Source organism: Canis lupus, chromosome 19 (assembly GCF_011100685.1).
Source record: "Canis lupus familiaris isolate Mischka breed German Shepherd chromosome 19, alternate assembly UU_Cfam_GSD_1.0, whole genome shotgun sequence".
NCBI classification, from domain to species: domain Eukaryota; kingdom Metazoa; phylum Chordata; class Mammalia; order Carnivora; family Canidae; genus Canis; species Canis lupus.
In genome coordinates this window covers 30,792,230-30,802,526 of record NC_049240.1, presented here as the reverse complement: position 1 = coordinate 30,802,526, position 10,297 = coordinate 30,792,230, and the positions used below count along the sequence as shown (strand labels likewise).

Below are 10,297 nucleotides of genomic sequence, written 5' to 3'. Positions count from 1 at the left end.
CCATTTTATTGTCTACTTCTCTACCTTTGACTATTTTAGCCTCCTATTAGATGAACTGACTGGTATCTGTCCTTCTCTGCTGGATTTGTTTCACTTTGCATAATTTCCTCCAGGTGGATCTCTGTTGTTCACAAATGGCAGGATTTCCTTTTTTTTTGTTTGTTTTGTTTTGTTTTTAAGGCTGACTAATATTTCGTGGCATGTATATGCCACATTTTCTTTCTCCCTTTATCTGACGAGATATATTTGGGTTGTTTCCAGATCTTGATTATCATGAATAATGCTGCAATGAACCGGAGAGTGCAGGTATCTTTTCAAGACCCTGGTTTCAATATTTTTGGATATATACTCAGAAGTGGGATTGGGGGATCATATTCAGTTTTAAGTTTTTTTTTTAAAGATTCTATTTATTTATTCATGAGAGACGCGGAGAGAGAGAGGCAGAGACATCGGCAGAGGGAGAAGCAGGCTCCTCACAAGAAGTCCAATGTGGAACTTGATCCCAGGACACTGGGATCTTGACCCCAGCCAAAGGCAGACACTCAAACACTAAGACACCCAGCTGCCCCTATTTTAAGTTTTTTTGAGGACACTCCATACTGTTTTCCATAATGGTCACATTATTGTGCATTCCCACATACATCAACAGTGCACAAGGGTTCTAATTTCTCCACAACCTCCCTGATACTTGTTATCTCTCATTTTTTTGACATTAACCATTCTCAGGGATGTGAGGTGGCATCTCCTTGTGGTTTTTGACTTTCATTTCCCTGATGACAAGTGATGCTGAACACCTTTTCACATACTTGTTGGCCATCTCTGAACATCCTCTTTGGAGAAATGTCTACTGAGGGCCTCTGCCCACTTAAAAAAATATTTTACTTATTTATTCATGAGAGACACAGAGAGGCAGAGACACAGGCAGAGTGGGGAGCCGATATGGGACTGGATTCCAGGACCCTGGGATCATGCCCCCAGCCAAAGGCAGATGCCCAACCACTAAGCCACACAGGTGTCCCCTCCGCCCATATTTTACTTGGGTTATATGTTGTTTCTGCTCTTGAGTTTTAGGAGTCCCTTATAGATTTTGGAAATGAGCTCCTCGGCAGATATTGTAGTTTGCAAATATTTTCTCTCACTCCAGAGGAGGCCTTTTTATTCTGTCTTTTCCTTTGCTGTGCAGCTTTTCAGTGTAATGTTCTCTATTTTTGCTTTTGTTGCACTCCATTCCTTCTTCATATCGGTGAAAACTATTTCCTCAGGAATGCCCTCCTTGAGCCCCACACCGCCTCCCGTGACAGCTCAGGTCACCAAGCACCAGTTTAGCGCACTTTGCATTTTTTCCTCACCCAGTTTCTGATCATATATTTGTTCGTGGTTACTAATGAAACATTAAGCTCGAGAGGGGAAGGGACTCTCACCAGTTTGGCTCACGGTGATGTTAGGTCACTTAGCACGACGCCTGGCGTGCAGAATGTTGCCAACCGAGTGAACAGGGACTTGCCCAAGGTCATTCATTAAGGATCAGATCTGAAACCAGACTTGGTATCCCAATGCTCACAGGAAGGCTTTCTCTGCTGTGCCACTTGCCTCCACTCCAAACCTCATTGCTTTTTTCAGTGCCAAAACTTCTGACCATCCACCGATTAAGGCATGGTGTCTACTGCCTCTCCTCAAACCGAAAACATTCCATCTTCATCTCAACAGCCACCTTCTTGCCAAAATAAGCCAGAGAAGGTTATGGGAGTGCCTGGATTCCAACAGGAGTTGAGCCGGTCTGAGAAGAAAAACAGAGAAAAAGGAAATATCCCAAAATGTTGATTTGTTTAAACTTCTCCACAAACTTAACAACACAAGGAAACCAACAGAGACAAACTTATAATGAAGTAATCAGCCGATGAAGCTAATATTCCAGTAACATGAAATGATTCCCCACATTTCATGGGACAGATATGAATAGGGTCATTAAAATATGGCCATTGAGGGGAGGGAGAGTTTACTTTTTCTGTCTCCTTGGAGTCTGTGTTCTGAAAGCTCAGCAGGAATTTAAACAAATAGCATGGAGGAATGAATGGTGAATCCGATCATATTTAAAGAAAAAGCCCCTTTCAAACTTTTCTTCCCTTTAATAAATGCATTGGCTTCTGCAAGTTTTGCCTTTTTTTTTTTTTTTAAACCCTGTGGGTTTTTTTCTCCCCATCTGGAGAGCCTATTTGTTAAAAACAAAATTAGCATCAAATTGTTCTAATATTGTTCTGCATATTTTTTCCCTCTAGGTCAAGAAGAAATTGTTACTTCTCTCATATAAGTGAATGTAAGGAGAAAGGAAGAAAGGTAGGGTGACAGGGAACGGGGACCCTAATATTCCTTCCCTCTGTGATTAAAAAGTGAAACATAGAGTTGGGGAAATGGTCAATGGTATATGGAGACAGCTACCCACCAAAAGGGATTGTATCAGAAAAGTGGGCTCATGAAGGTCTCGCCCCCACAAGGAGAGTAGAATTGCCTCTCTGAGCCTTTGTTTCTCTTGCATTCCAGACAAGATGCAAGGGTAGGAAGGGCGGCTGAAGGGAGAGATGCTCCCACTCCTCTCAACTGGGCCAATTTAGTTGAAGTACTGGTACAACCGCTCTGACCTTGGACAAGTTGCTTAACTTCTGTAAACCTCAGTCTTCTCATCTGTAAAATGGAGAGGGGGGAACCAATCTCAGAGTTTTGTAGGATAGATATAAAGGAATTATCACCTGTCACCCAGCAGATCGTGTTTCACAAGTGTTAGAACTTTTCCTAACATTAAAAAAAATCCCCAAATGAGGCACTTTTTGGGTGAGAACCCTCAGCACAGAGAGAGGGGTGGCCCCCGAGGAGTTGAGGGACACTTTAGCCGGCCACTCCCATGCTCTGCATGCTAGCCAGGCAGCTCAGTTCTGAGCAGCGGTGTGGCTCGAGGGCCCAGAGCTAGTCACCCAGTTTGCTTAAGCAAGTTCTTTCACACACACCCCCATATACACTTTGGCCCAAACTTCGGTGAGGTTTTTTTCTTCCTTCTTCCTCTGTTGTTGTTGGGTTCTGATTACTTCCATCTGGCTGTGGCAGCTAGAGCGGAGTCTCTTAAAAAAAACAAAAACAAACAAAACAAACAAAAACCCTCCCTGCAAAGCACACTTGTACCAAACCTAGAAGGCTTCTCGCCTCCCGCCTGCCTGCGCTCGGACGGCGACTCGCGTGAGCGGCGGCGGGGGGCGCGCACGGGACCCCGGCACCTGCCCGCGCAGCGGGGTGGCGGACGGTCCCCGCGGAGCCAGCGCCGCGCCCCCGGCCCCGCCTCCGTCCCCCGCTTCCGCCCCGGCGCCCGGAGGAGCGGGCGGCTGGGATGTGCGACCCGGGCACCCCCCGGCGGAGGGGGAACGGGGAGGGGCGGCGGGCGAGGGATCTCGGAGATTGAAAACAGAGCAGTGCCCGCGCCTCCGCTCCGGCGCTCATCTGACTTGAGTTAGCGACCCCCCCATCCCCCCCACCCCCGCCCCCACCCCGGCGCCTTAAAAAAAAAAAAGTGTTGGAAACTGGCGCGTTCTTGGGTTCCCGGCTCGAACTTTGTCGGTAGGTGTGCGTCCTGGGGTCGGCCGCCCCTCCCCCTCGCCCTCCCCCTCCCCTCCCCTCCCCCGGCCCCGCGGGTCCCCGGGCGGGGGCGGGGCGGGGCGGGGCGGGGCGGGGCGGGGGCGCGGCGCCGGGCAGTGCTGCAGCGGTGCGCGCGGGGGCGCTGCGCCGGCCGGCGGCGCTGCGGGGCTGCAGGAGAGCGGCGCTCGCCAGCCGAGGCTGCACGGCTCCGCGGACTTTTTTTCAAACTCCCATCAATGAGACTTCGAGGAGGAGCGGGAGGCGGCGGCGGCGGCGGACGCGCAGGAAGGCGAGGAGGAGCCGGGGAGCCCGAGGAGCCCGAGGAAGGAACGCGGGCCGCGCGGCGCGCGGGAGCCTAGGGAGCTGCCGGCTGCGGGCGGTGCGGGCTGCTGGCCCCCTCCCGCCTCGGTCCCCTCCCCTGCCTGGCCCGCCCCGCCTCGGCCCGACTGAGCCCCGGGACGCCGCAGCCCGCCGCGGGTCGCCGCGGCAGCCAAGTTGGGATGGGGGCCCGGAGCCACCGCCCGGCGCCCCGGAGGCCACCTGCGTGCTAGAGGCAAACTTTTGTCTCCCTCGGTAAAGTTGTATTGGCCTTCTTTTGCTTGCTTTGCGTTGCGAAGTGCCCCCTACCCTGGCCGAGCCCGGGCCGACCGGGATGCTGCGCCGATCCCGAGGGTCCCCCGGCCGGGGACCCGCGCCACCGGGCTTGGGGGGAGGGGGGCGGCGGCTGGCGAGGCGGCCGCGTTTCGGGCTCTGGCCAACCCGTGCGGGACCACCGGCGGTCCGGGGCTAGCAAGGCGTGTCCGGGGGGCGATTTCGCATCCCCCTCCCTACCTGGGGGAAGAGAGCCCGTCCTGTCCGGGCGCACCGCCCGGCCGGCCCCCAGCCTGCTCCACTGCGCCCGGGTCCCGGGCTGTTTCTGCGGAAGGCGGTGGGCAGCGCCGGGGGCTGGATGCTGCGGAGCTCCCGGAGGTGGGCAGGGGGAGCGTGTCTGGGGAGAGCGTGTGCGGGTGCAGGGGTGCAGCCAGCCACTTGTGAACTTCTAAAGTGTACTTCTCCGCGCTCCCCGCCGCGAAGCCCTGCCTTCCTTTCTTCCTCGCTCCTTCCACCCCGTCTTCGGGCCCTGTTGCCCCCCCTCCCCCTCGGTCAGGCTCTCCTCTCCGGCCTCCCTCCTCGCTTCTCCCCTCCAACTCCTCCTCCTCCTCCTCCTCCTCCTCCTCCTCCTCCTCCTCCTCCCCTGTCCTCCGCCCCAAGATCCGCTTGACTTCTCGGAGGGATCCTCACGTAATCCCTGGCCCCATCCTCGGGTCCCCCCCACCCCTCACTTTCATCCCCGCCCCCACTCATCGTCTCGCCCCCCCCCAACCCCCCAAAGGCCAATCTCTCAACAAGTATATTTGCTGAGGAATTTGAAAAATCCACTACTGCAACTTGATCTGTGTGTGATGGATGGGGAGAGGCGCGTAGAGAGTTGGGCGCCAATCCTATTAAGGGTTTAGAGAGGGGAGCGTTTTTCCCGGACGGGGGAGGGGGCGGGGGGGCTAGGGAGGGGTGGAGGAAGGGAGCGTGTGTGTGTGTGTGTGTGTGTGTGTGTGTGTGTGAGAGTGTGAGCGCGCCCGCCGCGCCGGGGAGCTGGAAGTCCACCCTATTCGGCGCCTTTTCAGCCCCGGCTGTAATTGCTGTCATTTCCTAGGAAACCCGACTTTTACAGCGCGAGGAGCTCGAGACCGAGCCGGCGCGCTTCACCCCGGGTGACCAGCTGCGGAGGCGCTTGCGGACCCCGAGCCCCCCTCCCCCCGTCCTTTCTAGGGTGCCTGTCCCCGCTCCCCTCTCATCTGTATAATTTCTTATTTCTGGCTGCCTCTGGGTCGATCCCCGCTGGCAAAGTAGATCCCTCCCGAGTCCCGCGCGGGGCCCTGGGGGCGGTCTTGCGCGCCGCGCTGCCCTCCCGCGCCCGGGCATCCCGCTGGGTGCACGGCCTCTGGCGCGGCTTTGCAGCCCGGTGGCCGCGGCGGAGTCCCGGGCCCCCGCCCCGCCGCCCTCGCCGGGCGTGTGAAGGTTTAATCCCGACAGCTTCAGATAAAGGGAGCAGTTGTAAAACGCTCATATGCTGTTTGCAGACGAGGCTCTGGGGGATGTTGGAGAATTTGAAAGTAAACGTTTCCCTCGCAAGCGGCATAAAATAGTGTTTAAACAAATATTGTATTGGCATGCTCAGGGGGCTCGGTGCCAAAAAGTAAAGTAAATAAACTGTGAAATCCAAAATATACAGCGGTGGAAAGCGCAGGAATAGGCGGACCTGTCGCAAGTCCCCCTGATGAGATCTGTTTGTTCTGGCCACCTCACCTACAGGCCCCCTCCCCTCCCATTTCCTTACCTTGGCTGAGAGTTTCCTTCTCTCGGCTTCCCAGTGTCTGGGGGCAGGCCTCCCCGGGCCTGGGAGCTGCTCTGCCCGTGGCTTAGTCTGGAGGGAATTCATTGTGTAGCTACCTGGGCTGGTCTCCCTGCCCCCCCCCCCCCCAGGGGAGGGGAGGGTCCCCAGGCCACGCTTGGCTGCTTTTAATTTTGATGTTCTTTATTTAGGCTTTTCCCAGCTTCTGGTCTGCCCCCCCTGGGGCAGCAGGTCTAGAATGTAGACTTGCAGATGCGCCTTCCAGGCCTCCCTCCCTGCTGGTGCCTCTCACAGCACTTCTTGCTCCTCTTCTTCAGCTTTCTTGCTTTCGTTTTTCCTAGCCTCGCTGCCTCTCCCCTCCAGGGCTGAAGGTTACAGGAAATTCTGGAGGTGTTCTCTCCCAGACTTAAATTCCATTCAAAGCCAGACGGGAGGAAAGTTGTCACTTGGCCGAGAGTTTCAGAGTTAGTTAATGTTTTGTAATCTTTGGGATGCTTTTGTGTTTTCCTTCTGCTTTGAGAAATCCGCTGATTTCGGGAGATTGTTTAGTGGTTCTGGGGGGGATTTACACTAATGCAGGAAGATCTCCCTGGAGGCCAGGAGCCCACCTGCCCAGGAGATAGAGCCCTCAGGTGAACCAGCCAGCCCTAGGTCTGGCATCCAAGAGACTGTGGTCAGAGCAGTCTGTTTTCAACATCAGTGGGTGAGGCTGAGAGAGAAAACCCCCGCTTCCCCTCCATAGGGGAGCCAGGCTACAGAGGAATAGGGTGGGACCAGTAGAGATATTTTTGTTCTCCGTGGGAATTGTTCTGAGGGGAATTTGGAGTGTTCAGACTCCTCCAGCAGAACCCCCTCCCCCCCCAGCTGCTCCCCAGCTCACACTGCCCCTAGCCGTGGCCTTGGAGGGAGCTTTGGACTTGGCCCACGTTGAAGTGTGTGTGAAATTAGATGAGTCCCTCCTGGAGTGCCACTCCACTTTTTCAGGGGTGCTCCAGCCGACTTGTGGGGGGAGCTTGGACAGAGGAAGTCCTTTGAGCTGTGTAGTCAGAAGAGGGGGCCGCAGAGCTGCTGGTCAGCGGCTCACTGCCCGGCCGTGGGGGTCCTGCAGGCTGTGTACTGTAGCTGGCTTGTTTGCACTGCCGACTGAAAAATACACAAATACTTCATGCTTTTTGTACTCCCACAAGTGTCCTGTACACAGTGCAGCCCGTAGGGCTGGATTAGCAAACCAGGGGATTCAGCAGGCAGGCAGACAAAATTGGATATTTGTCTAATAAACACCCCTCTTCCATCAGGGCCTCCCTCGGCCACTCCGGGGTGGAGAAGGAGGGGGAGGGTGGCTTCGCCCCACAGATGCCAGCAATTCCCTTTAAATGAGACCAGGAGGTTGTCGTGTGCACTCTGAAAGCCCGTGTGACCCCTACACACCCTGCTGGCTTGTTAACGCTCAGAACGGAGTCCTACATCCTTATGTACTCTAGGGATAGGGCAGCTTGCCTTTTCTTGGGGAAGTGTGTGTTCAGCAGGGCTTACTTTCATCTGAGTGACGCTCACTCATGACGCCGGCTTGAGGGGGGTGGAGCAAACCAGTCTTGCTTCTTTAGACTGGGGTGGGGGTCGGTTTCTACCTGTGCCAGCTCCTGCTCCCTGGGTGCTTGAGGGATGGCAGGCCAGGTGGACCTCGCTGTGGACATCTGCAGCTGTTCCCGCTGGGCCAAGGCCCTTTGAAAGGGAACCCCAGGGAAGCAGTCCCCCACCCTTTCTTCTTTTCAGTAAGTGTCAGAGGCACGGACAAATGAAACACGTGAAGAATGCCAAAGAGAGAAACTATTCTCAGATTCCAGAAAATTCGGGGGCGGAATAGGTGATTGTACCGACAACCAGAATGAATATGCAGCAATTTCGGTGAACGAGGCTCATTGGTGGAGTCTAAAGACCGTGGGGGAGCTACTCTGTAATTGTTTCTTGGAGCTTGTTTAAAAGACCAGAAGGCAAGGGGATGTTGGTGTTTGGTAGTGTCCGTTGGCAAAGGGCAGCAGCTTTGTGGTTTTTCAAATAAACCCAGGACACCAGACTCAATATTACTCATTTTCTCTAAAATTAATTTGAGTGTTTGCTGTGGAAGATGGGATTAAAAAAATAAACAAATCATTGTTGGTTGATTTTAGATTTTGAGGGTGACAGAAACATCTTTAACCCACAAAACTGTGTTTAAAACCCTGAACAGATGCACCAAGGAGAACAGCATACTTTCTTTGGGTTTAATATCTTATTTCTCCCTAGTCCTTCACCAACAAAAGCATCCTCAGTAATCCTGTTTGTGTGCCGATTCTGGTTTCTTTAAAAACATGCAAATGGGGGAAATAACTCAGTAAGATGTGACCAAAGAGTACCTATTAAACCGTTTTTGAATTTTTTTTTTTGCTTTAAATCAAGTAAGTCAATGTGGTTTTGTGTGTGTGCATGTGTGTTGTTAAAAAAAAAAACAGGTTGCTGGGAAGTGTGTTTTAACAGTGAGTGCCCGGTTTCATGCATTAGCATAAGAAAAAAGTTTTAGTGCATTTACTATTGTCTTGAATGAAGAGTTTCAGCAAAGGGGAGGAAAGCCGCAAAAGGGTGATGGTCCATTGAGATTCTTCAGCAGCCCCCCAGCTCGTCATCTGCTGCTGAAATCTGTGATCGGATATCACTTTTATCTCGCTTTTCCATTCTCTGGCCTTTTTCACACGTTCACTTTTGTCAAGGTTTATTGATTATGTTTTCTTCTCTGCAAATCTGTGGAAAATTTAATGAAGCAAAAACAGCAGTGAAATAAAGGGGACTTTTTATTCATTAGCACGGGATTGATTTACCCCCTTGGGCGGAGGGAGGTGGAGGAGGAGGGAGGGTGGCCCTGCTGCTGGCTGAGGCGGGGCCTCCCCAGGCCTGTGGCCTCTACCGCTGACCAGCACGGGTGGGGGAGCCTGGGATTCCCTTCCCAACTGAACATTTCAAAGCTCCGACAGACAGGATGGCTGTTCCTGGTCAGCCTGAGTCTACCATGCTTCAGACCCCAGCCCCAGCCTCCAGGAATCCGGCTCAGGGGGCTTTAGGGCCGGGTCGGGTGGAGATTGGGATATTTGTATTCCCCAGTCTTACAAACCAGTGGAGTCCCTGCCTGGGCCTTCCCGGGGACACAGTTAAGTATCTCTTTTCCTCCAGCCCCGCTTGCAAACCTGTAATTAAGCAAAGCCCCTGGTGTGATTACACTTTGCTGACTCGGCTGGCTTTGGAACCGCTTCCCTCTACCAAAGAGGGTGAACTCTTGCTCTTTCCAGAGGCTTCTTGGGCAGCCTGTGGTACAGTTCCATGGCACATATGTTTGTCTGTGTCTCCCTGTGTCCTACTCTTCTTTCCCCTGTCCTCTCTCTGCTCTTTGTCTCCTTTTCGTCTTTCTCTCCCCCTTCCCCTTTTGCTCCCTCCCCCTCCCCCTCTCTCCCTGATCCTTTTTAACATCTCTCTTCCCCCATTTCCTCTTTTGCGGCTTCATTTCGCCCCCTCTCTCCCTCCTCCGTCTCCCACCCTCTTTGTCTCTCCCTCTCCCTTCTCTGTCTCCGCTTCCCCCTCCGGCCCGGGTCCCCCCTCCCCCGCGCACGCCCCCTTCCCCTCCCCCGCCCCCAGCCGCCCCGCGGAGGGCTGGCCGGGAGGCGGCGCGCCCAGGCCTCGGGGACCGTGCCCGCGCCCGGGGGACCCTGGGCGCCCCGAGTGCCCGCGCGCCGGCCGCGCCGCCTTCCTCCCACCTGCCCGCCGGCCTGGTTTGCGGCGCCGGAACAATGGCCACATTGTCCAGGCGGCGCACCGGCCGCCCCCGGCGAGCTGCGGCGGGCCGGACAGTGCTCGTGGCGAGTCGGGAAGGGAGCCCGCGGGCCAGATCCCAGGGGGCCCGCGCCGCCGCCTTTGTCGCCGGGCGAGCACCCCGGAGCGCGCGGGTCCCCGCGGCCGCGCACCTGGCCCGCGCACCTGGCCCGCGCACTGGCCCGCGCACCTGGCCCGCGCACTGGCCCGCGCACCTGGCCCGCGCGCACGTCCCGAAGCTGCCGCGCCGGCTGCACCTCCCGCTCGCCCCCCGCGGCCCTCCCCGTCCCGGGGCCCGGGGTGCCGAGGGCAGTTCGGGCTGCGGCGTGGGTGGAGAGCATTTCGCCGGAGCCAGGACACGGGGGGCCACGCTACCAAACTTTGGGAGGCGTCAAGAACTTTTCCTGGGAGGCGTGGGGAGGCCGCCCACACCCGGGGAGGCGTCCGGTTGCCTTG

General features: G+C 55.5%; 1 protein-coding gene and 1 long non-coding RNA gene across 2 annotated transcripts in view; one reads left to right on the top strand and one right to left on the bottom strand.

The window, feature by feature from the left end:
- Positions 1-489: 489 nt before the first annotated feature.
- On the bottom strand, positions 490-6,674 carry LOC102156205. Its single transcript, XR_005374071.1, has 3 exons — positions 5,993-6,674; positions 2,441-2,679; positions 490-1,777 (listed from the first exon to the last, which is right to left on the bottom strand). It is a non-coding gene; the product is annotated as an uncharacterized LOC102156205 (long non-coding RNA).
- The window catches only part of GLI2 (GLI family zinc finger 2), a 255,721-nt gene continuing 249,484 nt past the window's right edge, over positions 4,061-10,297 (top strand). Inside the window, exon 1 of the mRNA XM_038564917.1 lies at positions 4,061-4,191. The gene's annotated coding sequence lies outside the window, so the exon portion shown is untranslated. The remainder of the gene's footprint in view (positions 4,192-10,297) is intronic.